Source organism: Lissotriton vulgaris, chromosome 8 (assembly GCF_964263255.1).
Source record: "Lissotriton vulgaris chromosome 8, aLisVul1.2, whole genome shotgun sequence".
In the NCBI taxonomy this organism is placed as follows: Eukaryota; Metazoa; Chordata; class Amphibia; order Caudata; family Salamandridae; genus Lissotriton; species Lissotriton vulgaris.
This window is the reverse complement of record NC_141696.1, coordinates 1,372,684,466-1,372,712,444: the sequence shown is the minus strand read 5'-3', so window position 1 is coordinate 1,372,712,444 and position 27,979 is coordinate 1,372,684,466. Positions and strand designations below refer to the sequence as shown.

At 44.5% G+C, this 27,979-nt stretch overlaps 1 protein-coding gene across 6 annotated transcripts in view; it reads right to left on the bottom strand.

The window, feature by feature from the left end:
* ITSN1 (intersectin 1) overlaps positions 1–27,979 on the bottom strand; it is a 1,645,471-nt gene that overhangs the window by 1,131,947 nt on the left and 485,545 nt on the right. The window lies entirely within an intron of this gene.

The following is a 27,979-nucleotide window of genomic DNA, read 5'->3' as shown; positions in this document are numbered from 1 at the left end:
CGGCTTGTGCGGTTTTAAATTTGATATGAATGTAGCATCAAAATGGACTCTCGAGCAAGACATGTGCCGTTTTATCTAGTGTTACAGCAGCAGGCCCGGCTCGCAGCGGAGACCGGGCACTCTGATCTCTCGAGGCAGCTTTGTGGCGGATGACCCTGGCGTGCCACGAAATGTCACACGTCTGAGACGGCGTGCAGCAGCAGCGTGCGGGATAAAAATACACACACACCAACCTCTGTATTATCAGAAGCAAGGATTCGGAGACAAGAGAGCGTTGCACACAGAAGCAGCAGGCACAATGAAAAAGTGACAGCCTTTCATAGGAACACCGATGCCTCAAAGCTGTGGCAGCATTGATAAACAAGCACCTACGGGCACACGGACAGCGGGAGGGGGGGCGGGACCGGCCACACTGACAGCAGGAGGGGGGGCAGGAACGGGCACACGGACAGCGGGAGGGGGGGCAGGAACGGACAGCGGGACATTGCGCAACCCACCCCTGAAAACGACACTTCCAAAATGGTGAAAACAAAACATTAAAAAAAAAAAACACCACCCACCGCCGCATGACGATCGCAAAGGGCGGGATGAGTAAAAATCGTGGGAACGCTCACAAATCTGCTCCGGCAATGACGGACAGATCTCTCTTCCAATAGCTAGCCTCCATTTATGGAGCTAGCCAATGGAAGAGACGGCGGGACAAAGTGCCCATACTGTGAAACATAAGATTTTGCCTGCGTGAAACGCTGCTTGCGCAGCTGTAGTGGGAAAAACATTTTGTAGTACACTGAATGAGCCTCTGTTGGAATTTATTGCTATTTGTGATCAAGAAATCTGCTTGAAGAGAACATCTTATTGGGCTGTTTTTCTGATATAACAGTGTTGTATATAGTTCAAAGCAATGACATTTAATTGGCCCAAATTATGAACTTCGTGACAATTGTAGAGCCAGGGTATCTTTCAATTCAAAAGCTAGTATCTAATTGGTTACACAGTAGTGGCATTGTTGTAAATCCCTTACAGGAGGAGAAGCATAAAAGGGTCTTCTCATAAACAATTTGGGGCTTCCCCATCTTTTCATTTTCTGTCAAATAAGAAGTCAATTAATTTGCAGGCATCACCTGGAAAGGGGGTGGGGGCAGGAGGGTATTTCTACATGGTAGGAAAGGGAGGGAGAATGCTCCAGACTCAGATGAGATTGGGAGCTAGAGTTGGGTAGCGGGTTTGGCTCAAAGGGTCCCTTTGGGCCAAACTGTAACCAAAGCACCTAATAATAGCCTTAAAGAGGTTTCCTGCAATGCTGCTGGACTTTCGACAAGCAGTAATGAAAGGACATTTCTGAATAGCCTGGCTGCTGACATCATATGCATCCAAGAAACCTGGTAAACAAATGATTTTGTGCTTAAATGGTAGTTTGTTATAAGTTGTCCTGCAAAGCCTTCTAGGAGGGGTCATGCAAAAGGGAAAGTCGCAATTTAGTTAACTATAGCTGGACATTTAGTGACTTCATACAAAACTCAAACTTAATTCAGGCTATAACATTATTATTTATGGGTAGTCAGGATATTGACTAGTATCTTCTGGTAGTAAGTGTATATATCCCCCCCTAGACTATCTATGAGCAACAGGCAATTGACATGTTTTCTTTTATCTCTAAAATTACAGAGAGGAATGTAAAAAAATAGTACTGGTAAGTGATCTTAATGCTAAAGTGTCCAACTATGCTTTAAGGTTATTTGCAAATGAGGCGAAAGAAAAGTTTTAAAGATTGCACCCTCAATTCCCCCTCCCCCCAGCCTCATCCCCAATAGCAGTATAGATCAAAGATCTTATGCGGTTATAGGTATTCAGGAATAAGGAATTTTTAATTGTGAATGGAAGAATAGAGAATGATACTCCTGCAAATGTTACACACAAATATCTTCTCAGCTACTCAATCACTGACTGTGATTGCTCGTTTACTACATTTGATGTGAAGTTTTGTTCATGATCACCCCGATAGTGATAATAAAGCCATTGCTTGTATGATTTAGTTACAAGGGAAGTAGGGCCCAGGAACTTCAAAGATACAACAGTAAGGTTTGATAGATCGAATGGTAGAACTCATTGGAATAGCAAGTCTACTGGTAAATTGAAAGAATCTTTGGCAGTATTAATCGTGGAGCCATAGTTCAAATTTCTAAAGCTACTACTCCAGTATCGAAATAATATGAAGTTGTTTGTACCTAAATGCAAATTAAACAAACCAGTTTAGTTAAGAATACCACAATACAACTCTGTTAGGCATTTAAATATGGAGATAAATACATTCGTGAGAAGTCAATTCGTTATTTACTGGGTAGAACAAGGTAAATTAACCTCCTGAAAAGAAGGCAGAGGTTGAAATTGTTCCCTAAAAGGAGAAGGATGACTATAATTGGTTTCAGTTGAAAAAAGCCGTCTCTCAAACATATTAAAAGATTCTGGGAAATTATCTGTAACTGTTGCGGCTGCAGAATAAAAAAAATCAACCAATTCCAATAAAGGAAGATGAATGGAGCTCTTCCGTACATTAATTATATTCGCGTAATGCTGGTGCAGAGTTGTCTTCAACTTCTGTACCTGGCTTTTGCTCCTCTACTTCAATATGGGGTTCTCCTTCTACAAAAGAGATTGAGGTTATAATTAAGGATATGAGATATTCCAGGGAAATGATGCCCGATGAGATTCCAATCACCGTTTTTAAGAGGGAGGCCTCTCCCCTTTTGTATTGCTTTTCGCTACCAAAATGAAGTAACCCCTCCTTCCTGGTCTGTGAGTATCCTAATACCGTTACATAACAAGCAATGTCGCGCCTTTGCAAAAGTTAGAGCTATTGGCATTGTACATGACAAAAAATGTTTTTATGTGTTGGTTTTGAAAACAGATAAATAAATGGCTTTGTCATTTACAATGCCAATAGCTTAATCTCTCGCAGATGCAAGACCAATTGCATTTGCACACACAGAGCCACACACACACACACACACAGCCACACACACACACAGAGCCACACACACACAGAGCCACACACACACACACACACACACACACAGAGCCACACACACACACACACACACACACACACAGACACACACACACACACACACAAATGCAGATGACCAGAAGGCAGGTGGCTGCGCCCAAGCTGGTTACCATAGTCGAGTTGCGCAGATGCACGACGACAACCTCTGCAATCAATACACGTAGAAGAGTACAGTACAATGTGCGAAAAGCGCTACAGTCGGCAAACAACCCTAGGTGGGTGCTTAGAAGTGACCTGAACCTCTGACAGCACGTACATATCTTATCAGCAAAGCACCTTTACAACACCCCTCAGACACCTACGGTTGTCATACCAGAGTAATACGAACATACACACGCGCTTTGTCTCAAAGGGATGCACAGAACCCACTCTGGTTGCCTTATGCACGGCCAGTGAGAAGCTAGCCCTAGTGACTAAGGCCCTATAGAGCAGAAGCAAGCCCTTCCCCCACATTAAACCGTGACTCATACAAGATGAGCAAAACTTTCCAGGAGGAGGCATCCTGCAGCGAGCAACCCCCTCCCCCAGATCTGACTTCGGCAACAGACCCTCTCCCAATCACCGCAGAGCACATCAAGCAGTTACACCGAGCTTAACTCCTTGGCCGCGGGGATAATTCCCCCACTCTGCTGGAGGGCGCGCACAGCGCCCCGGTGCTCATGACGAGCTCAGCTCGTCATGCAGCACAGTGGCGCTGTGCTTATGACGAGCTCAGCTCGTCACAACCACGCCAGTTTCTTTAGAACGCACAGCAGGAAAATTATCCCTGCGTGTGAGCACCGGGCGGGTCATGACGAGCTGAGCTAGTCATGAGCCCAGCGCAACCGTGGCTCATGACGAGCTGAGATCGTCATGAGCATGGGAAGGGTTAACAAGGGTGATCTGGACCGAACACAACTGAGGTGCGACAGGACAGTGGAGCGAGCCCCCGATGTCAATCAATCAGCTACAAGATTCTTACATGCGGTTCTCTGCAGCGGGCGCTCAGCCTGTGGGAGTATACACAAAAAAACACTCGGATTTAATCTATCGGCCTCTTGACTGGTTCTACCGACGCCTCTGCTCAGGCTCCCAGCGTTTAGAAGCAGGAAACGGAAGATATTGAGATTACGTAATTAGGCCAGGATCACTGTGTCTTTAAAGGGAGGCGCCGGAATAAATATAGATATGTCACAGGTCCCACGTACTCAGCATGTTATTCTAACTTAAACATAACGTGCTGAGCAGGGACAAGTAATAGAACAGTCCTTCAGGCTCATACACTTTTCCCCAGCAGGTGCATCAACCCACCAAACTATCTTGTGGCTCATGCTGCGTAGCTTAAGTTTCTCCGAGACAGTCACGCGTAGGCATTTACTGCACTGCCCGGGTACCAGAGCACAGACTGCCCTGACGCCGGCGCCTACTCACGCCCCTGCAGTCCTCACTCAGGCACTGCCGGCCAGTGCAAGCAGCGGCCAGGTGCAGCTGTGTGCCTCTTAGCCCCACCCACTAGCCCGTGAAATACGATCAGCTACCGACAGCCGCCGCCACCAGTACCACAGCTTGATCAGTGCAAACGCAGCACAACTGGCCAGCATGACCCGTGACTTATCAGGTAAAGGAACCTGACCGCAATGCATGCCATCCCTGCACACACCGACGTGCACAGTGCTCTACTTTACTCACACACCACAGACTAGTTTTCTGTGCATTACACAGATGTCCACGCAATGAGCCATCTTCCCTCATGCTCTATTTGCAAAAAAGGGAATCACAGCAGACACCCCGGAAGATCTGGCATATGGAATACGACAAAGCAAGGATGGTCTCAGCCCTGATTTCAAGGCACCAGTGTCCACAGATGCAGCTTCAAATGGTGCTCTGTAGAGTCAGTGCGCGACAGTGAAAACAACTCCGGCTTGCCACCTCTAGGCTGTGTTGTCTCGGGCAATTCACCATACACACACTGTGCATAAGCAAATATGATGTAGAAGTGCTGGCGCCCCCCCATTCCTACTCTCCTTCATGCACGCCTTCCCCTAGGACAACCATCCAATTTTACATCAAGTCTTTCAGTTCCACCTGAACTGAAGCATGCCCATCAGCAAGCCTCCCGGCTCAGTTCTTAATTGGGGCTTCTGAATGCCGGCACGCCTGCCTCTTCTGCGCATGTGCGCAACGCCATCCTTTCACACACTCACCCCGCACAAGCTTGCATCACTCTCCGATGGATGCCACATGCCTTCGGGTCCCTGTACTGCCGACCTGCACCCGGCTCTACCCCTCACTGGTGTGTGCCACTGCACACCATGCACGCTCTCCCAATCTGAATTACTTCACACCCCCTTACGCTGCGCAAGGGCTCCAACACTCACCCCTCAGCGGCAGGGCAGGGCGGTCATCCTTGGGGACCCCCAGATCTTCTGGATTCTGCTCTGGGTGAGCTCCATGGCAGGCATGGTGGCCGAAGGGCGCTCCGCTGCGCAGGGTACGGGGAAGTAAAGTACTCGGGTAAAGTCTTTCTGCTTTGGGTGCTTGCTGCTAGCACCTCACTGCCTCTGTCCTCTCACAGCTCCTGCGCTGGCCATGCCGCCGCCTCCTAGTCCACAGAGAGCCCTTGCCTCCTCAGCCGGCCCATGTATGTGATGCCCTCGGAGGTACGACGGACCCACGACATCCTTGCCCCTTGTTTCCTCCCGGCTTTGCAGTACTTGCTCTCTGAAATGTCGGAATCCCGGCTGCTTCCAGAGCCGCTAGAAAAAGCACTCGCCATGACACAGCCTTTTGTCTCTAAGCCCTGTCCTTTTCAGACTGGTCGCCAGGACTTCCTGCTGGGGTAAAAGGTTCCTTATCTTCTTTATGGGCCATCTGGACCCATAAAGAAGATAAGAAACCTTTTACTTCAGCAGTAAGTCAAGGAACGCAATCTGAAAAGGACGGGGCTTAAAGAGAAAGAAGAACGTCACTAGGACCTCTTCTCCAATGGCTGGCCACCGTTTAAGAGGTCAGCCAATGGAGAAGAGTGGAGGGGCTTAACCCTCGCTAGTGAAGTTCTCCTAAAAACATGAAATCTCACAAGCTCGACTGCGCATGTGCGCAGTACGCCACGCAGGACCTAAAAAGTCCCTCTAAATCTCCCATGCAATTACTGCCAGATTGCCCTGCTCATTGCGTTGCGGAAAATATTTGCATTTCTGGGTGAATTAAAGAGAAAAAGATTCTCCCCATAGAACAAACAAGATTTCGGAATTAACACTGTACACTTGACAATATTTTCAAGCGGACGCTTATAGTAAATAAAAAAGTATATCTCTATTCAAGGGCACAATGTATATGCTGTGTTTATAGAAGTCTCCAAAACTTTCTATAGAGTGGATTGCCCAACTTTATTTGGAAGAAAAAAAATTAGGTATGCCGAAACTCTTCTTACGTTAGTTATTGCCCTCTGTTCTTCCACTTGGTGTCAGGTGTTAATGGGTGGGGATCAGCTCCTGTCCTCTATAATTCCAACTAAAAACGGACTGAAACTGGCTTGTTCCTGGCTCTTCTTCTCTTTTCTATTTATGTTTCAGACCTTCCTGATACTTAAGTAAACAATAAGAGGAATGTTCCTAAGATTAGTGGCGTCCTTTTGCATGCGGAGGACATTGTTATCCTGGATATAACCCCTAAGGTTCTGAACAATAGGTTGACATCTTTGAAAAAGTTTGTTACTCATCATTTCATGAAAATGAAGGTCTAAAAAAAAAAAGGTGCTGTTTTTTTAAAGGTATAAAAGGAAGGACGGCCTGTAATTGTTTAGATCTTGGGTTCAGAGATGTTGGAAATAGTAAAATCATACACCTATTTGGGGAAAATCATGACAGGCAGTCTGAACAAAAAGGATTCAATTAATTAGGGTTTCTCCAAGTCTTTATCGCATGCCAATATGCTAAGAGCTTTCTATAACGCTATGGGTCAGAGACTCTTGTATTTGTTATTTGTATAGAAGGCAAAAGTTCCCCAGACACTAGTGTATGCCATTGAGTCTATTAATTTGTCAACGTGAGATTTTTTTTGAGAAAATGGAAGGACAATTTCTGCGTGAGCTGTGTAATTTTAATTAGTCTGTCCCGCTTCCTGCTTTAAGACTGGAACTTGGTTTAATAAACGGTCATGTGCAAGGACGGCTAGTGTGGCCTGGTAGGGTTTTCAGCTTATGAAGAGCTTTCATTGAGGGTCTTTTTGCACTCACCAATTTTTGGCTCAGCACAAAGAAAATATAACTTTTCTAAGGATTTTAATGTGTTAATCCAATAGATTTAAAGCAGGCTCCGATAGTCTCCTTTTCTCATTTGCAACTTAAGCTTTTTAAAGCATTTGTCCAGTCTTATTAGACAACAGTTGCATGTAAAATATTGCAAATTAAAGAACAAATGTGAGGTGGTAACCTCCTCCTGCTGGTTACAGGAAACCCAGCAAACACAAGGAGAGGATGGACGGAGTGCTGAAACTTTTCAGACACTCGCCCCCAGTCACAGATCTGGGTTGAGTCAATCATTGTTCTTTAGCTCACTTTGCCACCCTAGTTCAGCCACAGCCATATGCAAATCAGTCTTGACCCTATTCTTCATGGGAACAGTCCAGCTCGAACTGCCAAACCAGGTCTTCCCCAGAACTGATACAAGCATCCTGGGACCGGTTTCGGGGTAACACCCCTCATTAGGCATGCTAGGTTGAATCCAGTGGCAAAGTAAGCAAGGGATCCACAAAGTAAGCAAGGTATCCACGTCTGGGCATACCCTGCCAACTTAGGGCGAACAAAGCAAACACAAGGAGATGACAGACGAGTGCTGAAACTTACAGGAAATTCAGTAGTATTTGTCTTGGAATTTAGAACATGGTCTTTGTCGTTTTTGAACACGATTACTTTTGAATTTGCTCCCTCTAAATGTGTTAACAGTGAAATGGTCCAACTCCAAAGACAGAGAGAAAGTGTGCAATTTGTGTAACATGGGTTTTCAGGATTTTACCCATTTTCCATTTGTATGCCCTGCCCTGCACTGAAACTTACGCATCGTTATTTATTAAGACTGATATTTTTAAAGAGCAATAATAAGACCGTAGTGGTGGCGCAACAATTTTTGCTTGAGGTAATATATGCAGCGCTCAAGCCACTGTCGCTGAAGGTGAGCAGACAGCCCCGACAGAACCACTGAAGTGCTTCTCAGGAGGCTTTAAAGTGTCCATGTACATGTTGTTCAGGTATTTAACAGTGCTCTATTTTGCACTGTACCTTTTAACTAAAACGGTCAATAAAAATATTTGAATTCAAAATAATATTTTCTCTCATTTCCTAAAAATGAAGTTATTTGTTTAAAAGTTTTTAATTTAAAAAAATGTTTTTATGTAAAATTAAATTGTTACCCAAAGCATAGTAACTTTTTTCTGATACCTATTTCGTCCTGAGATTCCTCAACTTATGAATGAGTCCCAAAGCAATACCCTCCTAAAGGTGGGAATGAGTAGTGCCAATTAATCAAGGAAGGCATGAAAAGGCAATGCAGGATGGAAGTTGCTTGGAGAGGATCATGTGGAGGGCAGATACCACCTTTAGAAAAAAAGATGGGCGGGTGCGAATCACCAATTTGTCTGTATAGAAAATAGTGAAAGGTAACCAGGCAGAGAGGTGATAATTTGCCAAACCGTACTAGCCAAAGAGATTGCCACCAATAACACAGCTTTTAAACCAAGTGCATAAGCATCAGTTTGAACAGAAAATGAATAAGTAAGATTTACGCCAAATTCAAATACCACTTCTTCTAATGGAAGGTATGAGAGGAAACTAGCAGATAAAGCTTTTTAGAAAACACCACTAAAAGTGACCAGGGCAATAAGTTGTAGAGGAAAGACTAATGAAGGGTGGGAAGGCAGCCAGAAATTCCTTCACATGTGGAGGTGCGGCACCGATCGGAGGTAGGGGGCCAGGGGCGGGAGGACGCATGAGGCAGGGGGGTATGCAGGGGGTGGGACAGAGGGTAAATAGCTAAGAAAAAATTCTATAAAAAATTTAAAACGTACCTTCCTTGCCCGTCTCTCCTTTGTAGTCCTCCCTCGCTCGTCCACAGGAAGCCATCCAGGCTCCCAGTCAGCCAATCACAACGCGGCCTTAGCTGCGTTGTGAGTGGTCTGAGTGGCGTTTTTCCACCTTGACATGTTCTCCACGTAGGCTGTAATGCAGCCTGCATGGAGAACATACGAAATGCGCAAGACTGTTTTGGGTAGCCCGAGAGGGCTGTCTAAGCAGTCACTGCGCACTTTAGGAAGGTGGTACAACTCCTCCCCTGGGCCCCCCCACCCCAGCAAAGCTGTGGGCCGGAATAGGAGAAAACAAAATGCTAATAACACAAGTTATTATAATTTTATTTTCTCGGTCTTTCACTGCAAAAAAGAAGTGAGGCGACGCTCCTCCGCCTTAGTGGAGGAGCAGCCACTGCACATGTGTGACTACCAAACTCCAGTGGGCAAGGCAAAGCACAGAATACCAGACAGAATGTCAAACCCTCTAACTTATACCAAGCAAGATACTGGGAACAATGGGCGGCAAAAATCTACTTTGTAGCATGTTTATGGACAGCCAACATATGCCACACCAGGTATTACATCAAATGTCTCTAGTTGGCACAATTCAATCTCCCCTCATACAGCAGAATCATTGGGAAATTAGCCTAGAAGACCTAACCATTCTACAGCAAAAGCAGGTTTACTGTGAGTGAGAGGAAGGGTACAAATATGGCGCCCTAAGTGAAGGCATACCTAATCCATATTTTACACTTGTCATATATGGCATTTATTTTACAGTAAATAAACACCATCACCATTGAAAAAAGCCTATAAGCGGTTATCTGAGGCTTTAAACTACACATCATAAAATTTGCAGACTGAACAGCACCACTATAAATATACTACGGTTTGTACACATAAAATTCACAGGATTGCAGTTATTTAAATCATTCGCCAATCCAGTTGCAGCATGATCACTAGGCTTTGCGATAAGGTAAACTGTATTCAATGACTGAGATAACCATTAGGTTCAAGATAATTTCCTGGTAGCTTGTAAAAACGACTGCAACTAGCAAGTGGCTTTGAAAAATAAGGTGTGATTTTGAACAGAGTGCTGTGATTGCGGTTGTTGCGCCTCAATGTTACGGTGATTTTTAAACCTTCAGTATTGGAGAGTAGGATGTAGAGCGTGAGCTGCAAATAAGATACCAGCAAACAAAACAAAAAAATAGCACTGCAGTTAGCGAACTGCCTGTAGTAGGTTCGTACATTGGTAGAATTTGTCTGCATAAAATTAGACTTTGGTCATAAATTTGACAAACCTGCTAATTAGTTGGCTCTCAGTACTGTGAAAGTAGCTGGGTAATAGCTGATGCACAAGTCCCCTTGTTCAAGTTGTGAAATATTGTCCATAGAAAGCTCTTTTTCGTTGGCACACAGAGGACATGGGCTAGTGACTCTTTCAAATACAGGAAAAAACTTCAAGCAAACAAAAGTATCGCTCCCGAGCAAAAGACCAATTTAACATTCACAACTAAGCCAAATCATGTCATTCCAATAAATTGTCTATATTCAGGGTGTACTCAAAATTAATCTTATTTTCTTTTCTTGTTTTTTATTGTCCTGGTCAGAACCATAGTTATATTGAACAGAAATTCTCAGTAAATACGTTGGTGTAGATCACATCGCCAAATGTAGCCAGTAGCCGACACGTGTTTCGTCTTGGGGAGATTCACCAGACTACTTCCTCAGGGTAAGCACAAAATCTCTGGGACAAATTCACCACATTCTAGGTAGTACCCGTGTGTGGTTCCCTATAATATGGGTCTAAAAAACGTATAAACAGAATGTATCCTGACGATTTCCATAAGTAAGTATCTTAATCAGACTCGCAATATGGTCCAAAAGGTGAGTATAAGGTAAATTCAGGAAGAGGAGAGTACTCCCGCCGTCAGTATGGGTTCTAAACATCAGTGGAAGCAAAGTTTTGTTTCATGTATTCCCATTTTAACACCGCCTCACCAGCATCAAAGAGGCCAAAGTGTCTAGTTTTGCCTATGTAGAAATCAACAAGTTGGTGTGTTTTGTTCATAATGAGGCTCTCTTTAGGATTTGTTAGAATGATTCATGGGAGATATTATAGCCCCATGCTGGAGATTCTTTAACATAGATTTAATGGTGAGTAACCAAGGAGTGTGCTTAAGACGGTCACACTCCTGCCCAAGATGGTATTTAAAAGTGCACTTTTGTGCTTGCTTTAGTTGAAGCCATAGTTGGAGCAGAGCTGCATTTTGAACAAGGGTTTGCTTCATTCAAACAAATTCTAGCCAGATTTGTGCCTCTCTTTCAGAGTTGGGGAGCCTAAATAATAGTTAGCACAGTTAAGACTGTGCCAGAGTTGCCCAGTTCAATTTCCCAGCAAATTCCTCCAGACCATAGGTTGGTGAAAGTACTTAACATTTAAAACTATGAAGGGTTTTAACATTTGTACAGGTAGATGTACTGTTTTTTCCAATGCAGATCAGATACCATATGCTTTAGTAACTGACGTTTGTATATGTAGTTTGTGGTGTCTTGATGCAAGGAATTTAACCCCTAAATATTTATAAGCTGTTGTGCTAGCTATAGAATGGGGCCCTAATTTCCATACTAGAGTGTCACTGTGTGGGAGGGCAGGTCAGATGAACAGAAGCGGAGGCTGAATGTACTTTCCAAATGTGCGCTTTTTATTATCAGTGATGGGGATAGTAGACGTTGCAGATGGTGTTTCTTCTCTCTTCTCCTTGGTCCGTCTTCGTTAGGCTTGGCTGGGGATCTGATGTTGTTGGACCCGGCTATTCAGTCTCGTTGGTGTTACCCCAGAGGCTCATAAGAGAGGAGAAAAAGAAGCAGTCAATCACTGTTTGAATGTGGAGTGAGAATTTGGAACTACCAGTCACCACACCAGGAGGGTTGTCGCCTGAATGTTAAGGGAAAATGAACTCAGGAAGTGTCCTAAACAAAACCACTAGTGGAGGGGGGACGAAGAAATTAACTCAAGCGGAATAAGACCGGGCGAGTGCTACCTCTGATTCAGCAAAGGAGGATAGACGGTGCGCGGCAGAATGAAAATCAAAGATGTGCAACAAAAGAGGGGGTTGTGCCACACACAAGTATCTGTGTTGGTCGTGATTCTTTTACCCTTCTAACCCGCACACGGTAAACTCGACCGTCCTCCCACCGCCCTCGTACCCTCCCTCACTGTCCACGGGGTCACAGTCACTCACTGGCTTCGCCGCAACTCTCCTGAGTTGCAGCCGCTCTCCAGCCTCCTCCAGTGGACACCACCACTCCTCACTCCACCGCTCGTCCAGTTCCTCGTCGCCCTTACCGACACAGTCAATGTATTCACTCTTTAGTTTCTCCTCGTTCTGCTTCCCACTTGTCTCCACTCCGCTGTTGGACGAGGACGCCCCTCCTTCGTGCCGACTCGCTTTCAATGGAAACAGGGAACTGCTTCCAGTGTCATCTCCCCCCCCTTCCGTTCTCGGGTCTCGCTCCCGCTGTAGGGAGATAGGACAGGTGGCTGTGTCTCGCCGTCTAGCCCCTGTCTTTCGAAAATCAATCCTCGGGGACCGGACTCCGAGGGAAGCAGCATTTCTCTAGTGTGGCTCCATGTCAGGTAGGAATGTGGTCCCTGCGCTTACCATCTCACACACTGTATTTTATTTTCAAGAAGGTAAGCACTTTAATCTTTCTCGGATGATTGATTTTGAGTTTGTTCAAAATGCACTACATTTGAAAATCTTCTCACAAGAGTGAAATCCGGTGGTTGAGAAATCCAAAATGACAGTCATTGGCAAACTATAAAATGCACAGCAATTGGTCATTTACATTTGAGAGGAAAGGCCAATGGTTTACGATCATTGGCTCCACATCGGAAACAAATAAATTGAACAAAATTGTGGGAAAGGTCGTAATCTAGTTTTCAGACCCTTATTAACAAATACTTTTTTCTGCAATAGAAAAGTCTTTTCTTAGCCTATTTTGAAACCAATTATTTGTGTACAATGAAAATATGGAATTGTGAGTTTTATCGGGGTCAGGGAGACCGCATCTGCTCAATTTGGCCCAAAGTAGTATATCAACGTTGCCAAAGGCCTTTTTAAAGTTGAAAAAGCTTACATGGAGAGGTCTATTGTTGCTGAAAGATTTGTGAACAAGTTGTGAAAGGACAACGATGTTGTCAATAGGGCCACTTTTTTCTTTAAACCCGGTCTAGAACCATGGGAATAGATAAAACTGGTTTATCGAACAGGATTAGAGAGGCAAAATATTTTACTTTCTCATCCAGAATGACAAAGTCTATGAACAGCTATTCCCATTTCCATCTTGTGGATGGATTGAATGAGTCTTCCCAGGATGGTGATATTGCGGCTGAATGAAAACTATTTTTAAAAAACATGGCTAGCGCTTTAAGTAAGAGGTTAGGGTTGATTTTAAAGACTGCTGCTGCAATTTTTTTTAGTTCGAGCAGCATCCTTCAGATTTTCGAAAATTATCTTTGGTAATTTTCTTTATTGGTCCAGCATCAAAGCTCCACGTCAGTGTTACTGACTTGATGGACCGCGACAAGTTTGTTGCCAGTGCTCTGGAAAACAAGGTTGGTGACAAATATTTTACTCAACGAGTCTGCTTGATTAAAAATGATTCTTCAGCTTCAATGTTGGCAGATGTGCGTACAGTCTTAACATATTTTTCCTTCACTGGATTAAACTGCCCAGTATCAACCCACTTAAATTCTTCAAAAGACACTGTAGTAATCCATCTTCGGGGTTGGCTGAGGCACTGGCTTTATACAGAAATATTAAGAGGTTTTCCATTTTGATCTGCTTTGCTTTCTATATGTCTTTTGTTCAATATATTTTGTCTGTTGGTGTGTAAAAGCAATTTTCAAGTCTGTCATGCTTTGCGTTGCTCAGCTTCTTGTGCATTGCTGTGCAGTTTTCAGATTTTATGCTTTACGCAAATTATATACCATGTCTTTAGTCTCAGATTAGATTTGTTTGAGGGCTTTGTTTTTCCAGAATCAGTAAAATTCTTAGTTCCCTCATGGCTCTAAACCGTATTGAGTGGCTACAGAGATCACAGGAATGGTGGACCGAAAGATGGAAAGAGGGTTGAGGAGCGGTGGTCTTCCACTCTTTATGTTCTTCAACTGTTGAGGAACCTGGTGGCATCCTGTAAGAATAATTTGGAGGGGGTGTATGCAAGATTACTGAGGACACTTCGTCTTCAGGCCCATGGTGAAAATATTCAAGGATGGATATCCCAACGTGGAAATATCATGGAAGTCACTTCAGGATGATAGTCCTGCTCCCCTCCCAGCCCTCTACAAAGAGGTGACCTAGTGCATTTACCTTCACATTGAGGGTCCTCGCTAGGTGGGCCCTAATGGGAAAATGCCTTTCTGGATCCCCCATTTCAGACATAATGCCTCCCTAAGGAGTCCTAGAAACCACATTGCCTTGCTTGTTGTCCTTTTGGACTGTGGTTAGATTGTCTGAAAGGATCCAAATAGAAGTTTTCAAGGCATGACGGAACTCTCAGAACTCCGGACGTCCATCTGTTGTATTCACAAAACCCAAAGGTCCCACAATATCATCACACTCATGTGAGCACTGCAGCTTAAAGAGGAGAAATCACTAATAACAGTGCCCTGTGACTGGAGAGGACTGAAGTATTAACCCATTGTCAGATTGGCTGAGTATGTCCACTAATGAAAATTTGGAGGGATAGACCAGAAAATCTGTGACTGACCCAAGAGTGGGCCTATGGGGTAAAAGGAACACGCCTTCCTGTAGAAATGCCAGGACACTAGCATTTAACTGTAGTTTATTAAGGCCTGCATCATTGAAATAAGTAGGTAGCCAGCCATTAAATGGTCTTCCTCAATGTATATATGTATATGGCATTTCTGTAGCACAAAAAAAAAAGGCAGCAGAGCGTTGCGCATGGTCACATACAGGCATTAATTCAACAACTAAGAGGACAGGAAGCTGGGTTGTGGACAATAATGTACTGTGATGTAGTGTTCTTAAAAGACATAAGTCTTCAACACATTCATCAATTAGAACAGCGTTTGGGTGGTCCTGATGATGTGGGGATGTTTCAGATCCTGAGTGCATAGATGGAAAAAATCTTGATTTTTCATTTTCACAGTACACTATCCTATGATTCCTATTTGACATATCCAGTGCTAGGTAAAATGGTCCAAATAGATTCTCCATCTCTAGGTCTAAAGAAGGTGACTTGACAGGGCTTTATCCTTATAGCAGACAGACTTTTACTTTTGTTTGGAGATCTGCAAGCTTCAAGGGAGTAAGTGGTGTCAGACTCACCAAGAGGATAGTAGTGATGATTGCAGCATCAAAGGAAGAAAGGCCAGCACCTTAGCTGGCATAAGCTTCCTCAGAGGAAGCGCAAAGGCGAAAGCTTGTGGAGTTGCAGAGTCGAGTGGCGTCTGGGTAGAATCCACTCTAATTGCCAAGCCAACAGGTTCAGACCCACAATTAGAGGGTACTTAGGTTTGAAATGAAAATATTTAACATGGGGCATCAAAAGGCCATGACCTGCAGACAGAAGGAGCTGGGAACTCCAGCTTCATCTTTTTTTCAGATACGTAATCAGTTCGCATGACGAGAAAAAATCCGACATCTGGGTACATTGCAGAAAATTCTCCAAATAGTCCCTGGATTGAGACCATTTCCTTGAGGAGGAAAAGGACTGCTTTCCTTTGGCATTTGTGTTTTTTTTATTGCAAGAGTAATCCTTATGGGATCACTCTGACTGGTAAATTACCTGTAGGGGGGCAGAAGGACTGACTATCTCTTCAAGTCTTTTCCAGAAGTATTTTTGCCTTTGGGTAGCTGAAGAAGCGACAGTAGCAGACTAAGGAATCATGGTGGATCTCAGATACCACATAGAGAGGTTACGCTTTTTCAATAGGGGCATCATCTTGCAACATCTTCAACAGTGCTTAACTTACTAGACAATAAGAAGTGATATTTGACCTAATCTCTGTAGAATCTGTGGAGGATTTTCCTGAACAAAAATACAAGAGGCACTCCAGACCGTTGTTGATGAGCCATGGAAAAAAGAGAAAGAAAATCAGTAACATATACAACTACATTTTGTCACATCCAGGGTAGGCAGAGCCCTTGATAGTAATTGTGTGGCTCCACCTGGCTGCGCTGGAGAGCAGTTGCTGAAGAAAATATGCATTTTGCACTTGTGCAAAACCTTGTACTTGGTAGAGAGGTAATTGTTTACTGTTCCTGTCAGATAATGGGGATGGCTGTATCTCCGTTCCCTTGTCAACAAGGTTTTGAAAAATTAGAAGCAGGATACTTTACCAGTGTTTCAATAAGCAGATATAAAAAGTCATACCGCTTATTCTAATGTCCTACACCGTGCGAACTGGATCAAACTCGAACTCTGGCTGCTTTGATTCTGGTCCCTCCAAGAACTGCATAATGGGCATTTGCCTCTTCTCATTTACTGACAATCCTGAAGCTGAAGAGTATACACAATGAGTAGAAAGATTTACCGGACGGGACCAGTGCACTCACCCATATGGACAGCCTCTGTGTCGTTGAGTTCAAAGTCTTGAGGCTACAACCAGTGAGACACCTTAAAATTATGCGGGAGGCCTAAAGGTGCAGCTGCATCACGTGTAGTTAGAGACCCTCTTAATTCAGAGTTCAGGTCCTTTTGACATCGTTTGCAAAAGTCAATTCTATACACCCTTCTTTCTATATGCTGCAGTTGCAGTCTACTCCTAAAAGAAGACAGCAGTGTTAACATAGGAGCAGGGTCTCCTTAATGAGAGATCTGTTTATGCTAGATTTTACTGAACCTGGAAGATCGAATACTATTAGCAGTGAGCAAGTGACTCATAGTGGACTTGTGTCCGGGGAAGGGGGCATTTGGCAATGAAATGACATTACAGTCTACTAAACAGAAAGTGAGTGAGAGAGCGTGCGACATGCATCTGCAGGAAAAGGAGTTATTTTGCGCACGATAATGCTCTTTTTGGGTACAAATGGTGGAGTCACTCCTCTTTAGAGGAGTGCGGAGGAGTACAGAAAGTGGGCAAAGTGACTGATTGCCCCACGTGGAATGGTGTTACAACTTCCGGCAAGTAAGAGGTCCTAGTGTGAAGCACCAACTTATTAGCTAAGATGGTCAGGTAAGGAGGCTTGGATGACAGAGCCTGCAATTCGCTCACCCTCCTGGCAGAAGTTATTGCAACTAAAAAAGGCTGTTTTGATGGTAAGCAACCAGAGGGGGCAGTTGTGCAGAGGCTCGAACTGAGCACACATCAGGAAAGTAAGAACCAAATTAAGGTCCCACCGAGGCATGAAGAATGGGGCAGGTGAGAACAAATGTACAAGCCTCTTAAGAAATCTATTTACAATAGGGGATTTAAATGAAGATGGTTGATCTAGCAGCCTCAATAAGGCAGACATGGCTGAAAGATACCCTTTAAGAGTCCCCAGAGCAGAGCCCTGCTGGACAAGGGTCAAAATAAAGAGAAGGACTTGAGAGATGGAAACAGAAAGAGGATCAATATACATTTCTGTACAATATTTTACAAATTTCTGGCTCGGACAGGCATACACGGTCTTGGTAGAGGGATGCCTGGCTGCCAAAATAACATTAAAGGCTTCGGGAGAAAGGTTGAATGCGGTCAACTGCCGCTGCTCAATCTCCAAGCAAGAAGGCGTAGAGTTGTCAGCTCCGGGTGGAGTACCCTCTCCTGCTACTGCAACAGAGATCCTCCTGAAGGGACATCCTGATCAGATAATTGATGCTCAGTTGGAGAGGCTCAGGATACCAAACTCTCCGTGCCCAGTCTAGAGCCACAAGAATGACTTGGGCCCGGTCGCTCCTGATTTTCTTGAGCACTCTGGACAGGAGCGGAAAAGTATCACTGAGCAAGTGTCGCCTTGGAAACTCCAGCGCGCCAAACTGCTGACATTGCTTGTCTCGGCAGGGGCAAACAGATATAACCAAGGCTCACCACACTTCTGAAACCGACCTTGTGCCACCTCCGGATGGAGATGCAATTCGTGATCTACTAGGCATCAGCAGCAGAGTTTGACCGCATTCAGAGAACCTGCCAGGGGTTGAACCTCAATGTATCGGCCCTTGCTGTTCCAGCCATGTCCAGAAACGTAGGGCCTCTTGACAAAGGGTCCATGACCCCACACTGCCCTATTTGTTGCAGTGTGTTGTCCATGAACACCTGAACCAACTTTCTCTTGATGAAAGGAAGAAAAGCTTTCAATGCCAAGCAAATCGCTCGAACTCCAGCAAGTTGTTGTGGAGTCAAGATTCCGTCAGAGACCAAAGTTCTCTGATTCAAACCTCTCCCAGATGGCCGTTCCATCCCTGGAGTGAGGCATCTGTCACTACTCTGTAATATGGTTGGGGAAGGGAGAGGGGTCTGCCTCCGACTCCAACTTTGAACCAATCGCTCATCTAATGCACAGCCTTCACTGGCTGCCAGTGGGAAAGAGGATTTTGTTTGAGGCCCTTTGCATTATCCACAAGGCCCTTCACAGAGCCGGGGCGACTTTGTTTCAGGATCGGTTCTCCTGGTATATTCAGTGTACAAACCTTAGATCAAGCTCTGTGCATATGATCACAGCCCCAAGCATAAGCAAAGTAATGTGGGGTGGAAGAGTGCTCTTGTACCGCAGAGGAAAACTAAGGAACTCTTTGCCTTTTGCCTTACGCTCGCAACCAATCTTGCAGCTATTCAGAAAACAGTTGAAGACCTGGTTGTGTTCTCAATAGGTTATTAGGTACGCCAGAGTTATGTCCTCAGGTGGTAGGTCTCCTGGTTTTGATCTGTATAGCGCCAAGACACCTTCGGGTATTGCGCGCTCTATAAAATTATTTCATTTGAATCACGATTAGTCAACCACCACTGCAGGCTGTGTGCAGTTACCTGAGAGATCTGGACCATGTCGGAGAGATTCCCCTGATGCTGCGCCAAATGAAAATTCAAGTCCCCCTGCAGAGCTCTCAAATGCCATCTGGAATGTGTCACTAATAGGATGTATGAAGCCAGGCAGCCAAGTAGCCTCCAGAACCAGATGCTGAGAGGACCGAGAGGGGAGCAGGGAGGCCGATTAACACAATACAGGTAAGAGCGATAGAGAACTCGGTAACTACCCGGCTTTCAGTGAGTTTCCCTAACCTAAATAACTGTGCCTTAACAAAAAAACCCTGTCCTTCGTAATATAACGTTGTGGCCCTCCATTGAACAAATTGCTGCAAATACCTGTGCTACTTTGACGCATTGTTATATTTCCCTCGCTACAATTTTTACTAAAACACGAGCGAGTCATGGAAACCCTGTAGACTATTTACATCAGGTCCCATACCACTCTTGGAGCATAGTATATGCCTTTAACTCAGCAAAATCTTGTAATAGGTAAAAATATATATATAAATATACGATATATATAAATTAACTTTAAAACTCAAACGAAGTACCCAAACAGAGCCCCCTAGCGAGTTCTAAGACTGTACAAAGAAACTATATATATAAAAGGACAGACTGTGGCCATCATATCACTTACAGGTTGAATTAAAGAACAACCAAGACTGATATAAACTGACGCTGCGGGCAGAATTGAAGGCATCCAGTGGCGCATATAAGAATCAGAGGATCTCTTATCCATAGGTGAGTGAAATTCAAGAAATTACCTAGGACCTACACCATTGAGGTCTCAATAGAGAGGGTTACTAAATAGTCCCAGCACTAAATAACAGGATTACTTATGTTCCGGAAGGCATCTCTCACTTCCACAAATGAACTAATTAATAGTTAGTCACCCCCAAATGAGACAGTGTAAAGGAGTTATTATTAAATAAGATAAGACTACTTCTTTTCCTTTGTTCCAACAGTTTTATTTATAAACAATACGGTGGCCCCCCTCCGGTTTCCTTATCACTACAGAGCTCCTGATAGACTAAGGTAATATGAGCATGGCCACTTAGAGGCAGATGTTATTAATGGATGTTTGTTTAACTCATGATTATAACAAATAGGAGAAGTAATTATAATATATCTTTTCACTAAAGGACTCTATACTGGAACCTATTGATACCAGATGTCCGTCCAAGTCGAATTGAGTCCGACTAATATATTCCTCGAAATTGAGAAAAAAAGAGGATATAGATAAAGTAAAACACAGGTAGGCTACAGGATTTTTATCCTTTGGAGCTACCCTTATGAGGACTATATGTCTTCATGTTGTAGGACCCAAGTGTATAGTCATATATACAAAATGCCTTTGCAAATGTACCACATAAAGTCCAACTGTGAACAACTTTTTTAAAAATATATTTCCTAGTGTGTATAAATTGTGCCCAAAAAAACCATCAAAAACTTTTTTAGCTGTAAAGAGATGGAAGATGCATATTCCGGCAATTACTGGCATGTTTCTAATTGTAATGTTCTCTTGTAGAATTGTTTGTCCTGAAGAAGGTGTTATCTCTGATTCACTGAAACGCTGCGTCGACTACAACAACAACTGTGACATTTATGAAAAATTGTTTTTAATAAATTGTGATTTTTATTGTTTTTAACAAGCCACTGTGTCCTTGGGCACATTTATTGTGTAAATCGTTTGATTTTATCTCTATATTGTAATAAATTGTATATTTTTATAACGCACACATTTTTCATGGTTCATGATTTGCTTAATATTTGTCTATGGTAATATGGTACAAGTTTCATTGTAAACCTGGCATTTTACGGAATATGTGATCTACACTTGGGTTCACACAAGTCGATTGGCTTTTTGGGACCTTTCTTGTTCCTCACAAGTAGCCTCCAAGTCAGTCTCACCAAAATCAATGATAGGGAGTGAAACATTGGTATACAAGCCTGAATATTCTGACTCACCCCTCTGGAGGGTAGGCCTGAACCGGTATTGTGTCCAGAACAGCACCAATAAAGGGAGCGTCTGAGAGGGAGTCAGGTGTGACTTTGGCACAGTGATAGTGAACCTCAGAGAAAGCAGGAGGTTCTCCGGAGTGTGGAGGAGGGAGAGGACCGTCAGGTCTACCTTCAACAGACAGTCGTCGAGATAGGGGAAGACTGGCACCCCTGATATACGCAGATGAGCTGCACCCACCGTCATCACCATGGTGAACACCCGAGGGGTGCTGTTAAGGTTAAAGGGGAGCACCGTGAATTGAAAGCGATTGTGGTTTTCCGAGAACTACAGGTAACGCCGATGAGCAGGCAGGACAGAAATGTGAAAATAAGTGTCCTGAAAATCCAACTATACCATCCAGTCTCCGGGTCTAGGGCAGACAAGACTTGAGAAAAAGTAAGCATTTTGAAATTTTCCTTTTTGAGGAATTATTTGAGGGCTCGCACATCTAGGATAGGACAAAGGTCCTTGTCCTTTTTAATGACTAGAAATTAGAGGGAATAGAAACCACAGACTACTTCTGGCGCCAGAACCCTCTCAATGTCTCGCTTGGCCAAGACAGTACTGACTTCCTCCTGAAGAATTTCAGGTGGTCCTCCGTCCACCAGTCGTACTTGGGTGGCATGGAGGGAGGGGGTAGTCTCAAAGGGGAGGGAGTAGCCCCTTCAGATTATCTGAAGAACACACCTATCCGATGTGCTGTTTTGCCAGTGGTGGAGGTGATGGCGGATCCTGCCACCTACTGGCGAGCCATGATCTTGAAGGCCCGGACTAGGAAGGTTTGGGGGCTGCAGAGGAACGAATGGACAGACACAACCTCTAGCTGCCTGACCCATGGGGTTTAAAGGATCAGCGCCCACAGCTGCGCATATGTTGCTGAACTTGTGCGGTCTTTTGACTGGGATAGGTTTTGTGAGGCTGAAAGCCTCTTCCGTGGCCAAGAACGGGCACACGGGAGACGGGTGGCCACTGAGAGGTCCAACAACTTGGCCGTAGCCCATGAGTCCTTAAAGTGCTCCAGGGCCATGCACACCTGGCCTCAGGAGAGACTGGTGCCATCAAGGGGCATGTCAATAAGGGAAGCCTGGACATCCCCAGAAAAGCCAGAAGTTCTCAGCCAGGCATGGCATCGAACAATCACCGATGACCTCGCTCTTTCCAGCAAGTCGGTCATATCAAGCCCAAAACGAATGATACTGCTTGGCAGAGAATGACCCAGGCCTCCTACAGGACCTGTGGCAGCACTTGCGCAACCGTTTCCAGCAAGGAGTGGGAGTAAGTGCCCAAGAGGCTTGCAGTGTTCAATGACAATGCCCCAACTACCCATCCTCTTGGATTCCCTGTCCGGCGATACGTAAGGGAACGTGCCTTGTGAGGTAGAGGCTTGTGAGGTAGAGGGCAATGGCAGCAGGTGATTGTCCTATTCACATGAACCCCTGTGCTGGTCTTGGACCAGGTTCCCAGAAGGACATCATTCAAGGTCTCGTTGAAAGGCATGAGGGGTTCCGAGGAGGAGACACCCAGCTGCAGGACTTCTGTCAAGATGTTTTTCTTGACTTCCACTGAAGAGAGTTGAAGGTCCAGGACCCCAGCTGCCCTTCTCACCAACATAGCATATGAGGCTCTGTAGCCATGGTAGAGCGAGAAAGCAGGCCAGATTCTGGAGAGGTATCCAGTCCACTGGCCCCACCCATTGTCTAATATCAGTCCATTTCATGCTTAAGCTGGTCTTGCAAAGGGTCCAGCAACCCCTCTCAATCTTCCTCCATTCCTAGCCATTCAAAATAAGGCTAGAGAACCAACCTAGGATCCAAGGGTGCCTTTGGTGCTGGAATCAGCATTGGTAGGCGCCGATCCGGGTTTGGGATAGGAATGAGGCTGGCACCACTGGGGGGCACTGGCTGAAGTCTTGGTTTAGGGGCTGGGGATGGTTGCAATTGCACAACTGGCACCAGTCTGGATCCACCACTGTATCCATGGGTGGGGGCATCGGCACCAGAGCTGCAGACGTGGATCCTGATGGAGCCCCTTCTGAGCTTCTAGGGTTCGAAGGCACGCTGGGAGGTCAGGTCACCCAAATATGAGGCCCATGGCGTCATAAAATTCTGTAAGCTGGGCGGGGGTAGCTCCACCTCGTGGAATGGCAGGGAAACTTGGAGCCAACCCAGGTGCAGGTTCGCTGAATGAGGCTTAGAGTGTCAAGACTCCTCCACCATGTCAGCCGACGAAAGGGGAGAAATTAAAGCTCGCTTTGACTTCTTGTGTTTCTTATGCCTCTTACCTGACCGACTCAACGACTGGGTAGGACGAGGACTTAGGACGCACAGAGCGGTACCCGACCTTCCTCTTGGAGTCATATTAATTTAACAAAGACACCAACAATATGAGTGATGTTAAGTTTTGAAACTTTGAGACAAACTCTATAGCAGCGTTCAGGAGCTTGTTTAACTAATGGCTTAGGACAAGTGTGTGAAATTTTAGAACGTATCTACTTGTCCATGGGAAATGTTCCGTCATAAATCTACTTGTCCTTCAAAAAAAAATATCTGCTTGTCCCTTTAGTGCCATGTAGTGCAGTGACAAATTGTGGCAGCAATCTCAATAAATAACAGCCTCTGATTTGGCCAGAGCTCATACTATAGTAGGATTTGAATACAAGCAATTCCCTTACTTTGTCACCTTTCCACAGACCTACATACTGGGGCTGGAAGTAGCAGTAAGCAATGGTTCCAGGGTTTGAATGCCAGTCTGAGTTTGTGCAAACCTACAAACTTGCATATTCTAGGGGTTTTCACCAGCTCTTTGTTGATCTTTTTTCATACTCAGTAAAGTTGGAAATTTACTCCTGACAAGGGCAGGAGTGAAACTTGTTCCACGGTTGGAAAAAAGGTGGTTAGAGGGAAATTTACTTGTAAACGCTCTACAGATTTTCGCATGAGCAAATCTGCACATGCATATTGGCTCATGCTAAAATGCAGTTAACAAATATTTTCAAGGAGGACAATTTCCTGGCCTATTTCTGTTAATTCGTTTGAATTCACAAAAGCCGTAATTCTGCACTAATGCAGTACCATGAGTGCACGTTTTTGACTTTCTTTCAGAATTGGGCCCCTAATTATATCTGGCATTCACCAAGAACTTTATTTTTTATTAAAATTCTATACTTCTCTTTCCATCGGCTGTTTTCACCAAGAGTGTCATCATTCTGCTTTTTCACAAGGAGCATATCAGCACACAAAGTTGTTTTGTACAGTGCCAGGAACTACTGTGATGTGTGCTTCTTGAGATCAGAAATATTTTTTCCAATGTTTGCTATAATAGTGAGGGCCTAGCAGTTCCCAAAAAAATAACGTTTCCCCGAAACCATGTCAAAACTAAGCACACATTGACAAAACCACAAGGCTAATCACTAATGTCAGATCTATTGGCTTCGCCAATGCTTGTTCAGTTTCATGTTTCCCATAAAGCCATAAAGTCGATTCTGCATAGAGCTGTGTACTTTGTGCATGCGGGTAGGACTGACTGACTGCCTGCACATGGCAGCTGCGCCTGCAGATCAACACTGACCCTCGAATCCATAGCAGACACCGGCCCTTCGGTTGGGTTTAGCTGCTTTCTTTCAGCCAAGCAGCCATTCAATCTACGGAAGGGAGCATTATGCACACGAGATGCACACAGAAGATGCAAGCTCATGTCCTCGCACTGGGCCATGAAATGGCTAGTGTAGAGGAAAGATAAGGGATTTTATCACTTGCTATTCTTAGAAGGTGCAATTCATGGCCCGACAGACATTTCCTGAAGGAGATGTATGCTGAAATAATTGCTTTCCGCTGCATAATCTTACAAAGGGCCTCAGGCGTTGAGGAAGAAAAAAGCCCAGATTTTGTCCAGCGAGTTGCAGGGGTATTCAGGGCACGAGGACGGGCGGGCGTCTGCACAGCAGCACACGAGCTCAGGAGGACGGTCACGCGGGGTCGCATGAAGAGCCGAGAGCAGCTAAAGTGCTACTCTCAGAGGAGGGGATCCTGCTCGTGCACTCTACCCCTCTTTCTGGACTCTCGCCAGGCACACTATAACAACGATCAATTCCTATAGCTCATGTTCTTTCTCTACCTTCCTTACTCTCCCCCCCCCCCCCCCCCCCCCCCCCCATCAAAATAGATTCGTCATTGCAGCAAAGAGCACCGACGTATCCAGGCGGTGTCATTTTTGTTCCTGCTTGGAGCCCTCTCTCTCCACATGTCGTCACTGGATGCTTCCGCCAAAAACACTCGCCTTGCTTCGAGTTATATCATTGGATGCAGTAACGAGGAGCACCTGATTATTAGAGATGTATATAGCCAGGGCAACAGCGCGATTTACAGAGGAGTCTGGGAAATATAATCTATACGGTAAATACATGGAAACATAACATAGAAGTTAGTTGGTCTTCCAACTGCACACTGAACAGATAACCCTTTAGATCTTTCCCGAATGGCAGAAGGTTGTGTTTGGCAAACTATTCCATACTTCCAGCGCCTGACAGAAAACTATTGTTCGAGAGTTTGTCATTTTCATTTCGTTAATTTCTAGAAATCTCCCGTCTTTCTATCCAAGCCCATGGCACACAGTTTCCCCTACAGGTAATCGCAGATGGAGAGGGTTGTGTGCAAATACAAGTCATCATAAAGGTATTTATAGCTTCAAGAGGAAATCAGGGAAGGTCTTATAGGATGGAGTGATGTGTGGGCTGATTGTGGTATAATGTGGCCTTGTCGTGTGTTTTACATGGCACATTGTCATTGTCCCTATGTCAGCCTAATTGTGCACATTGTAGGCTGCTTTATTTTGCCCACGTTAACCCCTTGGGCGCGGCCGCGATTCTGCGCGTCACATTCCGATCGCGGGTGCGGTCATGACTGCGGTCACTGAGCGAAGTCCTGAAGCAAGAGTGCTTAGGCAGCTGAGATTCAGAACAGCCACCCATGTATGCCAAGTTACGGGGTCTGCCACTAATCCCAGAGATAAATAATCAAAAATAAATTTCGATCAGTAGTACGGGAGGGTTTAAGCTAATCAGTCTGATCACGACAGGGCAATTTATGGTATATGGTTTGTTAACCGTGCTGCTGATGTTTTTAATAGGCATTTGTTGTCTTATTGTGGTGCAAACACTGCATCTTAAGAGCATGATAGTTTAAATAAACATTGTAAACTTTGTTAGTGTCTCTTTTATCTTATTGTGGACAAGTGCAAGTGAAATGGTGTCCTGTTGCAGCGATACCTGAGACGGACGAAAGTATTGTGTTCTTGGGTGCCAAATCACTTATATCTCTGGAAAGGTTAGGAGGGCAAGTGAGGCCCTATAGCTAATCGGGCTCTGGCTCATAGATACTGAGGTGGTATGGTGACTCAGTCCCTACATGCGGTTGTTCTTTGGTCCCAAGCATAGATCTGTTCCGGAGCAGAATCCCTGCAACAGTCTCTTGTGACGACTCGGGCTGCTGCATGTAGCACAGCCTTGAAGGGGGCCAATATAGACTGAGGAAGGCTAGTCATTATCATGTTGCCATTATCTTAATGTCAAAGCCCCAGTGCCTATACTGGTCCTGAACCCCAAGTATGGGTTTAGGCTTGCATTTCTGAAGTTGGTGCACTTAGAAGGAAGTAGTGTAAAAGTTTAAAAATGTGAGAAACATTTTGGTTTGGATTACTGATGAAGCAAGGAACTATTTAGGGTGCAATTGTTAACTGAGATACCAATAAAGGCATTCTGCACTTATGGGGAGAGTGGTCAAGTAGATAAGGAATTCCATCTTTCTTGAGCAACTGGGGGAAGAAGGAACTCATCCAGTGGATTAGCTTTTTCAGGAAGTTTGCAGTCAAGATCTTTGATACTTTTAGTTATAGTCACGTATCATAAACGGATTAATGAAGGTTAACATGCTTCTTGCTCAGCAATTAACCAAATAGTTCCATGTAGAGACTGAAAGGTGACACAGAGGATCGATCCTTGTGGCACATGCAGTTTAGGGAACTATTTTCTGATTGGTATCCATTTTAACATTTTGCGTTCTTTTTTTGGCTTGAAGGAAATAAGCCCACATAACGTTTTTCCTTATTTCCCCATCTAGGCTCAGAGGATGCTCAGCAAGGTACCTTCCTCAGTAGGAATTAAAGCCACACCGCCTACATCCAGAGTTCGGAGAAGATTGTCAAGTACTTGGACAGTTGGTGTTTCTGTGATGTATCGGGGTGCAACTGGACTGAAAGGAATTGAGCAGATGATTACTAGAGTTGTGGTTCAGACACTGAGCAGAGATGACCTTATCAATGATGTTACACAAGGGAGGGAGATCGACATTATGTTCTAGAAGTCACTGGCTATACATAAGCACGTTATAAAGATATATATATTTTTTCTTTTTAACCGTGAACAAGACCATCTCTTGGTCGAAACGGTGGTGGTGGTGTGGTAGAAACTGTGCTGAATAAACCGTAACTTTTGAAGAAGTCACTTGTTGAGTTTGGCAATCTTTTGTTGGATAATTACTATAGATATATCTAAATATAGATTTTTTTTATTTTAGGAGAGGAGCGTATTAGCCCGAATTAACTCCGGATCGGACTATTCTTAAAAATGGGTGCAGGATTTCACCAGACTCTCTGCTATTGGACCTTCAGCATATGAGAGGTTATTGGAGGAAAATATTTTGGACAGCTTGTGGAAGAAATGATACTCTAGACAGTGTGTTCACTCTTGCAAACCATGCCCACTGGATTCTCCAGGCATGAGTGTCAAGTACACCAGGTTATCAACTCGATCAAGCAGTGCAGTGTACTGAGCCAGAGACTACAAACCAGTCACATTTAATTATTTGAGATGTTCTTCTTCAGTCAGTGTACTCAAACG